General features: G+C 34.4%; 1 protein-coding gene across 1 annotated transcript in view; it reads right to left on the minus strand.

Annotated features, from left to right (window-relative positions):
* Nucleotides 1-18,904, minus strand: part of LOC131859672 (uncharacterized) — a 94,877-nt gene that overhangs the window by 8,508 nt on the left and 67,465 nt on the right. The window lies entirely within an intron of this gene.

The raw sequence follows: 18,904 nt of genomic DNA on the forward strand, positions 1-18,904 counted from the left end.
TTTGAGGATTCTCATAATAGTTTTGTTAGATGCTTCTGCATGCCCATTTCCCTATGGATAATATGGTGTGGAGAATTTGTGCTGGATTTTGAACTTCTCACATAGCTCTTATGCATCTTGATTTTTGAATGGTCGCCCATTATCAATGATAATGGTTATTGGTATTCCATAGCAACAGATGATGTAGTTCAAGATAAATGCAACAATTTGTTTTCCTATGATGTTTGTGAGAGGTACTGCCTCAATCCATTTTGTAAAATATTTTGTAGCTACAAGGATGAATTTGTGACCATTAGATGAAGAAGGGTTTATCTTTCCTACCAGATCCAGACCCTATTGGTAGAAAGGCCAAGATGTTGCTAGAGCATGAAGTTCTTATGCTAGTGCATGAATCAAATTCCCATGGATCTGACATTGTTTGCATGTTCTAGTTATCTGAAAAGAATCTCGTTCCATAGTTGGCCAATAATAGCCCAAGAATATGAGTTTTTTTGAAAGGGTAAGACCACTTGAATGAGTGCCACAAATGTTGTTATGGACTTCATGTAAGGCCTTCTCAGATTCTTCTTGTTCAAGACACCTTTAAATAGTACTATCTAGACCTTGTTTAAATAGGGTATCCACGATGAGAGTAAAATGGGATGATTGACGAATAAAGTCTCTTTTGGTTCTTTGATAAATCAGGAGGTAGGGTGTTATGTTTCAGGTATGTGTAAGTTTGGCCATAGTGGGAGGAATCATGTCCCACAAGTTGACAAATGGTTTAAGAATCAAGACAATTATAGGTAGGGTAAAACAACTCTTCCACCAAGAATTCATAATGCTATTGTTTTTCCTATGTTTGAAGGAGAGAAGCAAGTGTAGCCATGGCATTTGCTACTTTGTTGTCATTTCTTAGAATCTATTCAAAAATTATTTCTACAAAGTACTTCTTGATATCATCAACCATCTTTTTGTAAGGCATTAATTTTTTGTCCTTTGTTTTATAGTCATCATTGATTTGATTAATGATGAGCTGAGAGTCTCCCAAGACTTGAAGTTGTGTAATGTTCCATTCTATAGCCATTTTGATACCTATAACCAAAGCTTCATACCATATTGTATTGTTGGTGAATAGAAAACTTAATTTGTATGCTTTTGGGATTGTATGACCTTGTGGTGTGATGAATAGAATGCCTTCTCCTGATTCACGTTGTGTTCTATTATTGATACTTGCTCTTGGACTGATATTTGGGTGATGTATTGTAAGATATGGATCGAACCCTGAAATGTCTATATATGAACATCTTTTGATTTGCCTCCTTTTGAAGGGTTCAAAATATTTCTGTCTTGCTAGTTTTGATAGAGAGATTGTTGGATGTAGATTAGTTGTGCCAATGATAACTACCTCTACTGGTTCTATTAGGATAGATAACTTCTCTTGATAAAATTCATGTAAGGTGTCAAATCTCCCATCTTTCGGCACCTCGAGGAGGTTTTCACCGTTAGACAAGTCCTTTATTTTTACTTTTTCTTGATCTAATGTTGCCAAGAAATGGTTTTCAACATTAGACCTGATATTGTTTTCTTTATTTTCACTTTTGCGACTATGAGATTCGGCACCCACTTGACATGAAGATATGTTAGTAGAATCCTTGGTGGAAGTTGTTATGGGTTTGATTTCATTAAGATATATGGATATGACATGGTCATTAGGTAAGGTATCAATAGTAGTAGGTTATTCATTTTCCTAGTCCATAGGTTCAGGACAGATTAATGGTAAAGGATCTTTAGGCTAAGATGTTTCAAAGATATTAGGGGTCATGATAGAGATGACAGAGCTTTCGATATGTATGTCGATGTCTAGAAGGATACTCTCATCAGAATGACCTCGCATAAGAAACTCTTGATCATCCTCAGTTAAGTCCATGTCAACTGAATGTAATTTTGATTCAAGTAGGCTAGTTCCTAAGGTTTGTTCTACATACGTGTGAACTACATCGACTTCTACATCTTCTTTTTCCATTTCAATTTCAAGTTGCCCTAGTTTGTTTTTCCATGATAGCAAATATTCTCTGGTCCCTTGATCTCTTAGCTGTATTTGTTTTTCCATGTTTGACAAAATTGATGCAAATGATTGTTCCTTGAATTGTGTCCTTGAAGCTTTTACCTCTCTGTTATATGAAATAATGACCTCTTGAGCTGATTTCAAATTATTACAACATTGCAATGGATTTGAGTCTGTTGATGTTGTGATTTCTTGTCCATTGTATGGAAATTTTTGTTAGGTCCCAGAGAGAACTGAGAGGGGGGGTGAATCAATTGTCAAATAAATTCAAACCAAAATTAACTTAACCAAAACTTAATGTACAAAATTTATGGCGGTAGATAGTCTTAATAGTTAATTGTAGTAGCGGTAAAGAATAATGCATGAAACAAAAAGACAATAACATCCACAACACATAACACCAATATTTGTACATGGAAACCCTGTAAGGGGAAAAATCATGGTGGGAAACCTTACCCACAATCAGATGATACTACTGCAAATAGTATGTGTGTACAATAGGGGGTCTGCACATGCAGAAAGGCCAAGCGCCTAGAGATCACTGCTCAATCACAAAATGAGAGTCACATTGACTACAATTGGATGATTAAATCCAATGATAATGTACTGCTCAAAATAGCATCTCCATATGCTAGATTCAGTACCGGTTTAGCTTTGATACACCTTCTTCAAACCTTCCTTCAATCATGAATGATGTCTACATGTATAGCTCTTCTTATATTCACATACACCTTATTACAACCCTTTTCCCTACATATCTTAATCTCACAAATGAGATCTTACATTTATACCATAACCTAAGACCAATTGAGTAGGTTAGCTCACTAAAAGATATTACAATAAAATCAATTATAAATGAAACAATATCCGATGCATGATGTCAGCTCAATGCATTTATAATAGCAACAAATTATCTTCTTGACATGCCATGCTAATCAAGAATAGATATGCCTACCGGTGTATATCCTGGACCTATTTGCTGGTAACAACAAATATGTAAACTTGAATAAGCCAATGAACAAATCACTAAAACAAAGTGTCCAAATGATGTTTTCAACATAACCAAGTAGTCTCCAAGTGATTCCAAGGGCCGGTGAACAATATAACCTATCGGTGAACCAAATGCCAATGACTGTGCATAAGTCACATGCTTGTCGGTGAACATAACCAATTTGGCTAGTATTGATAAATGTTGACATCAATGACAAAACCATATCAACATATCCAAAATACCAACAATCTCCCCCTTTGGCATTGATGTCAACACAAGATGGAAAAACCATCAAAGTACCAAAACAGAAATGCCAAAAATTAAAAACCAACAATCTCCCAAAGAGATCATAACCAGAAATCAAAATACATCATATATCTCCCAAAAGTAAGAATCTCTCCCCAAGGGATAAAGTCTCTCCACCTAGGAATAATATGTATTTTTCATGTTTTTTTCCATATCAATCTCTCCCCCTTTGACATCAAATGCCAAAGCAATACAAAAACCAGGTTCAAATACAAAATACCAACTCATTACAAAATACCAACTAGTCCCCTTAAGAAATAGTTCTCCTCATCAAAGCCAGAATAAAATATTTCTCTGTTAATTATGTTGGTCAATGACAAACATCAACTATCTAAGTCTCTACTGGTGGGGTTATAACCCCAAGTTGATCTCTAAGATATTCAAAAATCTCCATAGGAAAAGGCTTAGTGAAAATATAGACAATCTTCTCTTTAGTATTGACATAAACCAATTTCACTTCATTTGCTTCAACATTTTCTTTCAAAAAATTGAATTTGATAGAAACATGTTTAGTTTTAGAATGTAGTACCGGATTCTTAGATATATCAATTATTGTTGTATTATCACAATAGATAGTTATAGGTTCCTTGCATTTTACCTTTATGTCTTTCAACATTTGCTTAAGCCATAATACCTGTGTGCAATTAGTTGCTGCTGCAACATATTCTGATTCTGTTGTTGATAAAGATGTACAACTTTGTTTCTTACTTAACCAAGAAATTAATCTGCTACCAAGAAAAATGCTCCACCGGTGGTGCTTTTTCTGTCATCTACATCTCTTGCCCAATTTGCATCTATGTATACACATAATTCAAAGTTTTCATCGCTAGAATACCATAAGCCAAGATTTGTAGTGCCTTGTAAGTACCAAAAAATCCTTTTTACTACTGATTCATGATTTTCTTTAGGATTACTTTGAAATTTTGAAACAATACATGCTACATTGATAATATTAGGTCTTGTTTGTGTCAAATACAGTAAAACTCCTATCATAGACTTGTACCTAGTTGGATTAATAGGTGTTGATTCATCCCTTAGTGATAATTTGTTGGTTGTAGTCATAGATGTGCTTACTGGATTAGAGTTCTCCATACCAAATTTCTTTGGTAACTCCTTCAAGTACTTAGATTGACTCAAGAATATACCTTTATCAGTCTATGAAATCTGCAATCCTAAAAAGAATTTTATCTCTCCAATCATAGACATTTCAAATTCTTGTTGCATTTCATTAGAAAAGTCTTTACATAATCCATCTTCTCGTCCAAAGATTATATCATCAACAAAAACTTCTATAACCAAGATTTCATCATTAGTCACTTTGTAATATAAGTTACTATTAGCATTACCTTTAGAAAAACCAATCTTAAAAAGATACTTAGCCAATCTAGCATACCAAGCTCTTGGAGCTTGCTTCAACCCATACAAACCTTTCCTTAACCTGCAAACCATATCTTTGTCATCTGTCAAAGAAAATCCATCAGGTTGTTCAATATAAACTTCTTCTTCAAGATCTCCATTCAGAAATGCACATTTAATATCCATCTGATATATTTTGTAGTACTTGTGTGCTGCAAAAGCTAAAAATAATTTGACTACCTCAATTCTAGCTACCGATGCAAAGGTTTCATTATAATCAATTCCTTCTTTGTGTGAATATCCCTTACACACTAGTCTTTCTTTATTTCTAATTACTTTACCATCTTCATTAAGTTTGTTTCTGAATACCCATTTTGTTCCAATCACATTTTTATCTTTAGGCCGAGGAACTAATGTCCATGTGTTATTCTTTTCAATTTGTTCTAATTCTTCTTCCATAGCTTTAATTCAGTGTTTATCTTCACATGCCTCATTAACTGATGATAGTGCAATTTGAGAAATAAGACATACCTCTTCATTTTCCAGTCTTCCTCTAGTCATGACTCCTTGATACTTGTTCCCAATTATCTGATCTTCAGAGTGGTTCAATCTTACATACCGGGGTGTCTTTGTTTGTTGTTGTTCCTCAGTTACTGTGGAATTTTTAGATGATGCTGGTGTAACTAGATCTTCATTCTATATTGGTGTATTCAATGTAGGTTCATTTGTCAGTATCTTTGTTACCGGTTCTATGTACCTTAAATTTCCTCTAAATTGCTCATCAATTTTCACATTTGTCCTCTCAACAATTTTCTGCAATCTCTTGTTAAAAAATCTATATGCTTTGCTTTTAGATGAATAACCAAGAAATATTCCTTCATCACTTCTAGGATCAAATTTTCCAATATACTCATCTCTTCTAATATATCATTTACTTCCAAATATTTTGAAATATTTAAGAGTAGGAGTATTACCAAACCATAATTCATGAAGGGTCTTACCGGTTTCACCTTTCATGTGAACTTTTATGAATGTGTAAACCGATGTACTCACTACTTCTCTCCAGTATACATGTGGTAGATTTGCTTCTGATAACATACTTCTAGCTGCATCCAAGATGGTTCTATTTTTCCTCTCTATAACTCCATTCTATTGGGGTGTCTGGGGTGTTGACAACTATCTTCTGATCCCATTCACTTCACATAATGTATTAAATTCCCTAGATGTGAATTCACCTCCTTGATATGATCTTAGAAATTTAATTTTCTTCAGTTTCATTCTCTACCATCACCTTGAATAACTTGAATTTTCGAATGTGCTTCTAATTTCTCCCAGAGAAAAGTAACCCAACACATTCTAGAATAGTCATCAATGATTAGCATAAAATATCTATCTCCTTGTAAGCTTCTAGTTCTTGCTGGTCCACATAAATGAATAGGAATTAAGTCAAGAGCATTATTGGATTTCTCTAGAATAGTCTTAAAAGATGCTCTAACCTGCTTTCCAAATTGACATTCCTTACATACCAGATTGTGGGGTTTGAAAATCTTAGGTGAATCTCTTACTACCTTAGTTGTACTGATTTTCACAATGCAATCAAAATTTACATGACAGAGTCTCTTATGCCATAGCCAACTTTCATCAATATGTGCAATCAAGCATGTCTTTTCACTATTGTTCAAATGAAAGATATTAGCTCTAGTCTGATTATCGGTTGCAATTTCCAAACCAGTTTTGTTCATGATTTTGCATTTACCATTCTTGAATTGTAACTAAAATCCTTTTTCAACTAACTAACCAACACTCAAAAGAATATGCTTTAAACCTTCAACATAGTAAACATTATCAGTATTGTGCTTACCATCAAGACATATGGTGCCTTTTCCTTTGATCAAACAAGCCTTATCATCTCCAAATCTTCCTAGACCTCCATTGTATTCCTGAAAGGTTAAGAATTTACATTTATCAATAGTCATATGATGTGAACATCTTGAATCAATGATCTATTCATCCTTATCTTCAACTTTTTAGTTGTTAGGGCCTGCTCTACCGGTTGAATAGTAGGTGTCGGTTGATCTTCTGTTATAGCAACAAAAACTCATCCATTGTCTGTCGGATCCTCATCAGAATCATCAATGACTCCTTCATTAGCAAGATAACAAGATTTGTCTCTATTTTTCTTAAATCTGTATCTTTGATATTTAGGGTTAGGCTTGTATGTTCTTGTAGCTTCTTCTTTTAATCTTGCATCTCTATTGGGACACCTAGATGCCATATGACCAGTCTTGTTGTAGTTAAAACATTTAAATGGTTCTTTACCTTCATACTTACTTCCAATAGGACCTTTAGGCATTTTCCTTGCAAATAGTGCTTCAAGTTCTTCAAGTTTTTCATTTTCTTTCCTAATTTCTTCAAGTTCTCTTACATAAAAGGCTTTCCAATCAGATTTGTCAAATGATGATGATGCGGATGATTTTGATGCCTTGAAAGATAAATCTATTTTTATAATAGTAACAAGACCAAATTCCTCAATTTCAAAAGCTGAAAGTTTTCCAATCAAAGTATCTCTAGTTACTGATGTATAGGGCATTGTTCTCAATTCATTTATAGAAGTTACTTTCATTTTGTATACTGGTGGCAATGCTTTTAAAACTTTTGAAACAATTTCATCTTTAGTTAAGGTTCCTCCTCAACATTGCATACCCAAAACAATTTCATTTACTCTTTCCATAAAAGCAAAAATTCTTTCATCCTCTTCCATTTTCAGATTTTCATACCTGACCCGGAAGGATTCAAGTTTTGCAATTTTGGCTATGGTATCTCCTTCATTCAATGTTTCAAATATATCCCAAATAGATTTAGCAGTAGACCTATCTAATAATCCCATGATTTGCTGATCTGACAATGCACTCAAAAGTGCTTCTCATGCTTTGCAATCATTTTCTTCATCTTTAGTCAGATTTGGTGGATTAGGCTAACCTTGAGTAGGAGTAGTATAACCATTCTTTGTAACCTCCCATATGTCTTTTCCAATGCAATTCATATGTGTCTCCATCTTGATCTTCCATATGCCATAGTTGGTTCCATCAAGTTTAGGACTGCCCTTACTGAAATAGTTAGAAGACATTGGATCTCCTCAAGCTGTTAAACTTCTGCAAAAAGAGGACTAGGCTTTGATACCAATTGTTAGGTCCCAGAGACAACTGAGAGGGGGGGTTGAATCAATTGTCAAATAAAATCAAATGAAAATTAACTTAATAAAAACTTAATGTACAATACTGGTAAACCAAACTTTATGCCGGCAAACAGTCTTAACAGTTAATTATAGTACTGATAAAGATTAATGCATGAAATAGAAAGACAATAACATCCACAACCCATAACACCAATATTTGTACGTGGAAACCTTGTAAGGGGAAAAAACATAGTGGGAAAACTTACCCACAATCAGATGATATGATTGCAGATAGTATGTGTGTACAATAGGGGGTCTGCATATGCAGAAAGGCCAAGCGCCTAGAGCTCACTGCTCAATCACAAAATGAGAGTCACACTGACTACAATTGGATGATTAAATCCAATGATAATGTACTGCTCAAAATAGCATCTCCATATGCTGGATTCAGTACTATTTTAGCTCTGATATTCCTTCTTCAAACCTCCCTTCAATCTTGAATGATGTTTTCATGTATAGCTCTACTTATATTCACATATACCTTATTACAACCCTTTTCTCTGCATATCTTAATCTCACAAATGAGATCTTACATTTATACCATAACCTAAGACCAATTGAGTAGGTCGGCTCACTAAAAGATATTACAATAAAATTAATTATAAATGAAACAATATCTAATGCATGATGTCATCTCAATGCATTTACAATAACAAAAAGTTATCTTCTTGACGTGCTGTGCTGGTCTAGAATAGATAAGCCTACCGGTGTATATCCTGGACCTATTTGCCGGTAACAACAAATATGCAAACTTGAATAATCAAATGAACAAATCACCAAAAAAAAGTGTCCAAATGATGTTTTCAATGTAACCAAGTAGTCTCCAAGTGATTCCAAGTGCTGTTGAACAATAAAACCTATCGGTGACCCAAATACCAGTAATTGTGCATAAGTCGCTTGCGGTGAACATAACCAATTTGGTCAGTATTGATAAGTGTTGACATCAATGAAAAAACCATATCAACATATCCAAAATACCAACAAGTTTAAGCATTAATGACCTGTTGATGTAATAGCTTATATGTCCTGAATCCATGGTCTCCCTAAGAGTATGTTGTATGGTAGGTCCACATCTAGAACTTCGCATGTTGTGTCTTTCTTCAAAGGTCGCACTCTGAGGGGTAATGTCACCATTCCTTTAGATGAATGCTCTTCTTCATTATGTGCTTTGATGTTTATCTTTTTCTAGGGATCAACTACTTCTTCTAAATAGCCTAGAGCACATACAATATTCATAGAGAAAATGTTCAAGCCAGCTCCCCCACTCGTTTAACAAGCGTTCTATGAATGTGAACTTCAATTTTCAAGGGAGCTCTATGGGGATTTTGCAAGGAATCAATGCTTTGATATGAAGGAGATGAGCTTTGAATGGGATCCTCTAAAATAGGGTTAATGGCAATTATGGATATCCCTTGGGGAACTTCAGCTTTGGATGTATTCTTTGGTAATGATGCTATGGAAGATTCTTGCAAGATTTCAAGAGGTGTAGGAATAGATGCCTTTGGAGAGTCAATTTGTTTATGGGGATATGAGCCATTTCTAGACATGGGTGTATGATTTTGATCTTCTTTAGCCAAATCTTTTAGGGATCTCTTTATGAGTTGCATAAAAGAGCCACCTTTCTTTTGAGATGTATTTGAATCCTTGTGAGGTTTTAGCATAGTTGGATTTTGATTTTGAACTTGTTTGATTGCTCTGATATGTTGACTTCTTACTTGTATTTTGCTTTGGTATGTCATGTTGTTTCAAATGTTTATGTTTCTATTTTAGGGGTTCGATTGTCCAAAAGTTGTTTCGATAAGTGATCAACTGTCAATGTAAACGTGATAGTGTGATATGACAGGAAAAGATGATTCAAGTGTTTAAAAGTTTGCAAGTTTTTTGATCTTCGGATTTGGAGTGCAATGATGATGATTTGACAAAGATCAAGTCCAATAGGAATAATATATCCTATGATGTGGGACAAGATTGTCCTGACCAAACATTTTAGTTTCATGATAGAGGATGTTATATCCTGATGAGAAACTATGTTTGAGTGATCAGTTTACTAAAGAGGGTGATAATACACTTTAAGATGTTTAGATTTTGAACTTGTTGAGGGTAATGGCTTAAAAACCTTGAGGTGTATATGTCTAGAGTTTGATTTGATGGGAAATAACTTGTTCAAGAAATCCAAGTAGACAATTTAAGCACTAAATGATAGATAACAAATGTTTATGATTAGTATAAATTGATCAAGAAAAATGACAGACCTGAAAAAGTCATGCAAAGCAGCAGTTCTGGACTAGTAAACACAAAGTTTCGTACGATAGATTATGTATTTTAGAATGACAAGAGATATGAGCCCATATGACAAAGAATAAGTTTTCATGTAAAAAGAAAAGACTCGTATGACAATATTTTCTGAACCATATGACAAAACAGATTCCTTGTATGACAAATCACCTGACTTGTATGACAGACAATAGGACAATGAAAAATATGTTTTGTTTTTGCCGAATTTGATTAGTGAATTTTGGTGTTTTACTTATGTCTTCTAGTTTTAGATGTTTGATTTTTCAATTGAGGGATGAACACATAGAAAACACATGATGTGATAAGTGACTCCAAGCATGCTAAACCTAAGGAAGTTGGTTGAGCAGATAAAACCTTTTCTTGCAAGCTTAGGCACACACCTAATAGCTAATCAGAATACGACCACTAAGTCTCATGCAATGGATTCTCAACACCGTATTATCTGACTCCAAATGCTAATGGGGACACTATATGGCAAGTGTCTTGGGAGAGTTACTATCTCTCTTGCAGAAAGATTATCACCTTTTTAGAGGTGAATCGGGTAGCTTCTAATTTAACTAGAACTAGTAAGGGATCCGTTCAGCATGTTGGGGTATAATAATCAATTAAGAGCTCTCCCAGCCTTAAAAACCAAGGTTTGATATACCTGAAGGTACAGAGGAGAGCTATTCCTGGGTACTGCCATTGACTTGATTTTGATCAAATCATATTTATTTTATAGTGGGTTGGATTACTTGGTGTTAGCCGTTCTCACTTAGGTCATTCCCCTCACACCGGTCGTGATGGCTTTAAGAGTTTTTAGGTCCTTGGGAGGGCAGGCTTACTAAAGATATGCACTAATGAAAGAAAAGATGAGTCTAGCTTTTTGATCACCTAAGAAAGGTGAGAGCATACTCGCCTATCATCAAAAACACAACATACATGATTGCTCATTTTTAGCCAAAATCAAGTGTGCCTAAAAAAACTTTAAGGAATACACAAAGTTTTGTTTAATTCTTTTAGGCGGCCTGCAAAATAGATCCATCAGTAGTCATTGATTTGTTTTGAATTTGGTCTTTGACAAGCGTATTTTTGACAATCATTTTGTAGAAAAGAGTAAGGACAGGCGTGAATGTGGATTACAAATGCATTAAATTTGTATTTATGAGAACTAGAAAGGATATGAGAAAGATAAATCTGAGGCTCCAGCCCCACGGTGGGTGCCAAAATGCCCTATATCTATGAAGTGTGTACCTATTATACCTACAAATGCAACACAAAACACTCAATAAATCATTACAAGCAATGGTTAGAAAATTAATCAATGAAAGATAAAACCATAGCTAATCGATCTATTGCCTCCTAGTAAATGCAAGTATGAATTTTGCTCTTAAATCTGGTTATGTGAATTCTAGTGACTTGACTACACTTAAATGGAGGATTTAAATGATGAAGATGCATGATCTAGCAATGATAGCATGATTAAGCTAAATGATTTCATGATTATTCTAGAAAATAAGCTAGAAGGAAGATGCAATTAAGCAAAAATTGAGTATGATAACAATGCTAAAATGATAAGCTAGATTCCTATAGTAACAATGCTAGAATGCAAATGAGATGGGATTCGGGATGGGATCCTTTGTGCTCCAAAATGGGGTCTATTTATAGGAATTTCCAAGGCTAGGGGTGAGGTGGTAGGAATCAACAGTCAAGATTAAGTCTGAAGATATCAATGGTTAAATTGGAGGAGGTTGGCAAAGAGGTTGGATTAAAGGGAACAATGTCATCTCCATGGTGACAAGTGCCAAGAGGCTTCTTGAAGAAGTTAGATGAAAGGGAACACTTAGTGATAAGTGTCACAAAGCTTCTAGAAGAGGTTAGATGAAAGGGAACACTTAGTGACAAGTGTCACAAAGATTTGCTCATGAGAAGGCAAAGTGTTCAAGGAAAGGGGACATGGTGGTTAGATGGAATGGGTTAGGTTTAGAAGGGGTTAGGAAAATTTGAATTTAGAAATTCAAATAATAGGAAAAGGCTAATTAATTTGAACAACTCATAAATTGATTTGTTTTAATTAACTAGGGGATTATGAAGAAATGAATTTGATGGGAGAAATTAATTATTTTGAATTAATTAATCAAAGGGGATTATTTGAAAATGAACCTATTAAATAAATCCTTAGATTTATTAATAAGTAGATGAAAAGGGGGGATTTAATCAAATTGTTGATGAATTCAATTAAATTAGGGAGGAGGATTAATTAAATAATTTCTTATTCAATTAATTATCTTCAGACCATTTTTAGGTGTATACAGTTACCAACAACAACAATGTACTCAGCTTCACCAATAGATAAGGATATTGAATCTTGTTTCTTACTAGCCCATGAAACCAATTTCTTACCCAAAAAGAAAGCACCACCGAATTTACTCTTCTGATCATCAACATCACCAACCTAATCAGCGTCAGTGTAAGAACATAACATAAAATCATCATTCCTCAGATAACACAAACCATAATCCACAGTTCCATTAAAGTACCTAAATATCCTCTTTACAATAGTGACATGACTCTCTTTCGAATAACCTTGATATCTAATAGCCATGCACACAACATGCATAATGTTCGACCTATTCTGAGTAAGATATAGCAGTCCACCAACCATAGATTTGTACAAAATTTGATTAGCTTTCAGAGGTTCATCATTCTTAGATAATTTGCAGCTAGTCACTATAGGAGTTCCAACCAATTTGGAGTCATCTAACCCAAACTTCTTCAACAATTCCTTCACATATTTAGTTTGAGATATAAAAATACCTTTTCCATTATGTGAAATCTCACAACCTAAGAAAATTTTCATCTCACCTATCATAGACATCTCATATTTTTCTGCATATGACCGACAAACTTCATGCTTAAGTTATCATCACCTCCAAAGATAATATCATCAACAAAGACTTAAACAATCAAGATGTTATCACTTTAAATATTAAAGTATAGATTGTTGGCATTTTGCATATAGATTGCATTAATGATATGTTGTCATTGATGTCAATTGAACTGGTGAACGGTATTCATAATATTGTTGATGTTATTGTTGTTATTGCTTTTGTCTTGTAACTAGTGTGATGAACTTGGAAGAAGATGTTATAAATCGGTATGTTAGTTTGTAAACCGATGTATAGGGTTAAAGCTTTCTATGTTATGTAACCGGTAAACCCTACCATTTATTTTTGATAACCCTAACCAATCAAGTTCATTGGTTTAAGATCTAATGTTGAGCGGTAATGATGGAGACACATGTGATCATTATATGAGGATAAGTTCAAATTATTTCGGCACATTTTTTTTCTAGTGAAGGAGAAAAGTAGATTGCATCAAATGCATAGCACATGATGAGTTACAAATTCTGATGAAGCAGTGATCATGGAGCAGTTGGAATTTTCTTGATTAATGTGAAGAGATTCTTATGATTTCTAATGGTCAAGATTGTACTGACTTGTTTGTAATCTCGATGATGAGAATTAAGTTTTTGTTGTGTTACCGAGCTAGTTGATTTGTATTTAAGGTCAATGAAGTTAATGTGTTACGCTGTTGGCAAGATTGGTAGAAACTAGTTGAGTATGAGGTTGCCTAACAGGTTGATAGATCTATAGTTTGAGTAAAGGCAGATTAAAGCTTAAGAAGGATCTGATCAAGCAGATGTAGTGCTACTCAGACAGATCAAGAAAACCTGTTGTTTTCTAATAGTTATAGCAAAATTAAAATCCCCTAATTGGGCAAACTCTAAAAAGCTTGGTTACTTCATAAATCCTCTAACAAGATGGTCCATTAGTTTGGATTCTCAAACCCTCTACCGAGGTTAGTCCTAATAGGGTATTTTTCTTTTCATCAAGGCATTTTTTGTAAATCCCTTAACCGGGTGATTCCTAATAGAATCAATTCTTAACATGACTTATTGTAAAAGCTTTAACAGGCTTGGCTCCTAATAGGGCAAACTTTAGAAGAGTCCAAATAGATATCCTTGCGAGTCTCATCTCACTATGGTTTTTACCTATTTGGATTTTCCACGTATAAGTATTTGTGTCAAGTGGTGAATGCTTTTGTTGTTATGATCTTGTTTGTTGATTTGATTAACTACTTAACTATTCTGATAAGGCATGATAGCTAGAAGCATTAAGAGATGAACATGTTGACATATGATTAGGCATTTTGATGTTTACAAGATTGAATTTATTTATTGTTAATTTGTCATAATAGTCAAATTGGTTGATGTTGAGTAATCTAATGAGATAGTATCTTGATAGTGTTATTTTTTGATAGGTTTATTTTGAGTTTGGGAGTTTGTATCAATTTTTCAGTTTATTGATTCACCCCCCCTCTTAGTAATGTACCAGATACTTATTCTTTCATCATACCATCAATTGGTATCAGAGCATCTCAAGGCCTCTTTCACCTAAAGCCTAACATATTGAGGAAAAGATCTTGTCGATCATGATGAAGAAGGAAGGTCCAAAGTTCAACAAATATAACTATAAAATATAGAGTGATAAAATGAAGATTTTCATTAAGAGTCTTGGAAGTCAATATTGGGATCATGTAGAAACGTTGTATGTTGCACCTACTGGAACCCCAAATGGTGATCAAAAGAAAGAACATAAAGAGAATCATCAAGAATTAGAGGCTATTATAAGTTCCCTGCTTGATGTTGAATATGTAGATGTTCATGGCCTTGAAATTGCATATGAAGTATGGAAAAAACTTGAAGAGATTTATAGCGGTGATGAACATGTTATGATTGCTAAAGAGGAGAGTTTAAGAGGAAATTTTGATGATATGAGAATGTTTGAAGGTGAGAATACCCAGTAGTATGGTCAAAGGATAAATGAGATAGTTGGTGAAATAAAGAGTGCAGGAGGGAAAGTGGAAATTACCACACTGATCAGTAAGGTACTGAGAACCTTGCTACCAGTCTATGCTATCCGAGTTGAAGCTATTCAGGAGCTAAAGTCCATTGACAAAACAAAGGTAACTCTTGACTCTATCATTGGAAATATTACTACTTTTGAACTAAATGGCTATGATGGTAGTGTACATAAATCAGAATTTGCATTCTGAGCTTTTGTTTCTAACCCATCTATGCAAAGTAGAGATATCAACCATAACTATGAATCTAGATCCACTGAATATGCTGATAATGAAGACAACTTAGTGGAACTTGAAGCATTGTTGGCAAAATGACTACCTAGAGGCACTAGAAATTATAGAGGTAAGCTAATAGTGAAAATGAACACAAGATAGACAAATTCAAGAAGTATAAGGGTAAAGGCAAGAGAGATTGTCTTGTATCTATTGATAGTGGTATTACTGATAATGATGCTAGTGAAGATATTGTGTTTGTGGCTATTAAGGAGGAGAAATCAAACCAGAAGGCATTAGTGTCCGGGGTGGATAATCTTGATGATTCATTCATTGATAGTGGTTGTTCACATCACATGACCGGTGATAGGAGAAAATTTATTTCCTTGAAATAATTTGATGGTGGCGTTGTCAGATTTGGCAATGACTCATCCTGTATGGTTAAAGGTAAGGGAGTAATTTCTCTTAATGAGAAGAGCAGTGCTGACGATGTCTATTGGGTTGAAGGTCTAAAGCATAATCTTATGAGTGTGGCACAACTTAATGATAGAGGATACCCACTGAAGTTTAGAAATGGTATGTGCAAAACCTCTGACAACAAAGGTGAATTGATTGCAACTGGAAAATAGACTAGAGGTAATCTATTTCATCTTAATCCTAAAGTTAGCAACTATTTGATTGGAAAGATAGATGATAGCTAGCTTTGGCATAGAATATTTTTTCATATAAACTTTGATAACATTGTTAAAGTGAGAAAGTCTAAGACAGTAAGAGGTTTACCTTAGATAGACAAACCAGTTAATGCTCTTTGTAAATAATGTCAGTTAGGAAAGATGACTTCTTCAACTTTCAAGAGTAAGTCCTTCTTAGCAGAGCACTTGCTAGATTTGGTTCATACAGATCTATGTGGACTAATAAGAACAAGAAGCATTCAAGGTGATAGATATTTCATGATCTTCATTGGTGACTATTCAAGGATGATGTGGGTCACATTCTTGAAGGATAAGAATGAAGATTTTGGTAAATTCAAGGCATTCAGAACCTTAGCTGAGAAAGAGAGTGGAAAAAAGATAAAATGTTTGAGAACAGATCAAGGCAATGAATTTACTTCTGAGGAATTCACTAAGTATTCTGATGAGAATGGTATCAAGCGGTAACTGTCTGCACCAAGGATAAAACAACAAAATGGTATCACAGAAAGGAACAACTAGTCAGTGGTTGAAGCAACTAGGACAATGTTGATACAAGGAGGTGTGGCAAAAACATTTTGGAAAAAAGCTATAAGTACAACTGTCTACACAATGAACCGAGTTCTAGTGAAGAGAGGTAAGGACAAGACCCCTTATGAATATTGGTATGGAAGATCACTTGATGTTAGCTATTTTAAGATCTTTGGTTGTAAATGTTTTATTAAAAGAGGTGATTACACAAGGAAGTTTGAAGCTAAGAGCGATGAAGGCATATTTCTTGGCTATTCTACCAAGAGTAAGGCATACTAGTGTTTCAACAACCTGACATAGATAATTGTTGAGAGTGTTGATGTTCGAGTAGATGAATGTCCTGAAACTTTCAGAAGGAACTAGTTCAAAGAAAAAGGATGAAGATACTTGCATTTTTCTTTTGGAACCTGAAACTGTTAAATCAGAAATTGGTAAAGCAAATTCTGATGTACTTGTTCAACTGAAAAAATAAATTTAGAAGAAGAAGACAATGAAGGAGACGAACTTGAAGAGAATGATCATGCTATTTCTAGATATGTGAGACTAAATCATAGTCCTGAGCAGATTATTGGGGATAAGGATGCTAGAGTACTAACTAGAAGGAGAATAAGAGAGAACTCTTGCATGATCTCCACCATTGAGCCAAGAAGTTATAAGGAGGTATTTGCTAATGATCATATAGTGAAAGCTATGGAGGAGGATTTGGATCAAATTGAGAAGAACAACACTTGGACCCTAGTACCACAACTGGTAAACAAGAATGTCATAGGTACTAAATGGGTGTTCAAAAACAAGTTAAATGAAGATGGTGTTGTAGTTCACATCAAGGAAAGACTAGTTTGCAAAGGTTTGCACAAGAAGGAGAAGATTATGGAGAAAATTTTACACCAATAGCAAGACTGGAAGGTGTCTAAACATTACTTGCATTTGCAGCTCATAAGAAGTTTAAGGTATACCAAATGGATGTTAAGTTTGCATTTTTTGGGATATTGGAAGAAGAGGTATACATAGAGCGTCCTGATGGTTATGCATTGATAGATAAGGAAGACATGGTATGCAAATTACATAAAGCTTTATATAGATTAAAGTAGGCACCCAGAGCATGGTATAAAAGGATTCATACACATCTGATGAAGATAGTATTTGCAAGAACTAGTTATGACAACAACATTTGTCTCAAATTTGAAGGAGATGAAATACTGGTCAGTGAAGTATTTGTTGATGACATTATATTTGGAGGTAATGATGTCATGAGTAAGAGTTTTGTAGATGAAATGAAGAATGAGTTTGAAATGTCATTAGTAGGGGAAATAAAAAAAATTCATAGGCTTTCAAATACAGCAAATGAAGAATGGTATTTTCATTACTCAATCTAAGTCTATGAAAGAGGTTTTGAAGACGTTTGGCTTGAGTGACTATAAGCCATTTGGAACACCAATGGTTATAGGTTGTAAATTGTCCAAGGAAGACGCATCTAAGTCTATTGATGAAAAAGAATACAAGTCAATGATTAGCAAATTACACTATGTTGTTCATAGTTGACTAGATATTGCCCATGTAGTTGGTATAGTTGCTAGATTTCAAAAAAATCCAAAGGAAGCATATTTGATAGCAACCAAGAGAATTTTTAGATATCTAAAAGGTACAATTGACTATGGATTATGGTATCCATATGGAGGAAATTTTGATTTGAAGGTGTACCTAGATGCTGATTGGGTAGGTAATATTTATGACCAGAAGAGTACTACCAGTGGAGCATTCTTTCTAGGAGTAAGGCTAGTTTCATGGAGTAGTAAGAAGCAAAGTTGTACTTCACAATCTACTATGGAAGATGAGTGTGTAGTAACCTATATGAATTGCACACAGACTGTTTGGATGAGGCACATTTTGGAAGGTTTTAAGATGAAGATCTCAGAACCTATAAAGATCTTATGTGATAATACAAGTACCATAAATATTTCTAAGAATCCTATTTTGCATGCAAGGACTAAGCACATTGAATTGAAGTATCACGTTTTGAGGGAAAAAGTTCAAAGTAAAGATGTTATCTTAGAGCATGTTTCTACCAAGGAGTAGCTTGCAAATATTTTTACTAAACCTCTACCTAAGGCTACATGTTAGTGTCTTAGAAGACAACTAGGGGTTGTATCCCTTCATGAGGTCAGTTGAACATGATGCTAATTGCATCAGTCCCTGAATCACTTGCATAATTTTACATGGATTGATGTAGAAGTGGATGTATTCCATAGGGGGAGCATCAAGTTGTAGTATGTTGTTGATGAATAGTGTGAGAAGAATTACATGTTATACTTTGAATTTGGCATTGTTGTCGAAGG

Source organism: Cryptomeria japonica, chromosome 2, assembly GCF_030272615.1.
Source record: "Cryptomeria japonica chromosome 2, Sugi_1.0, whole genome shotgun sequence".
In the NCBI taxonomy this organism is placed as follows: domain Eukaryota; kingdom Viridiplantae; phylum Streptophyta; class Pinopsida; order Cupressales; family Cupressaceae; genus Cryptomeria; species Cryptomeria japonica.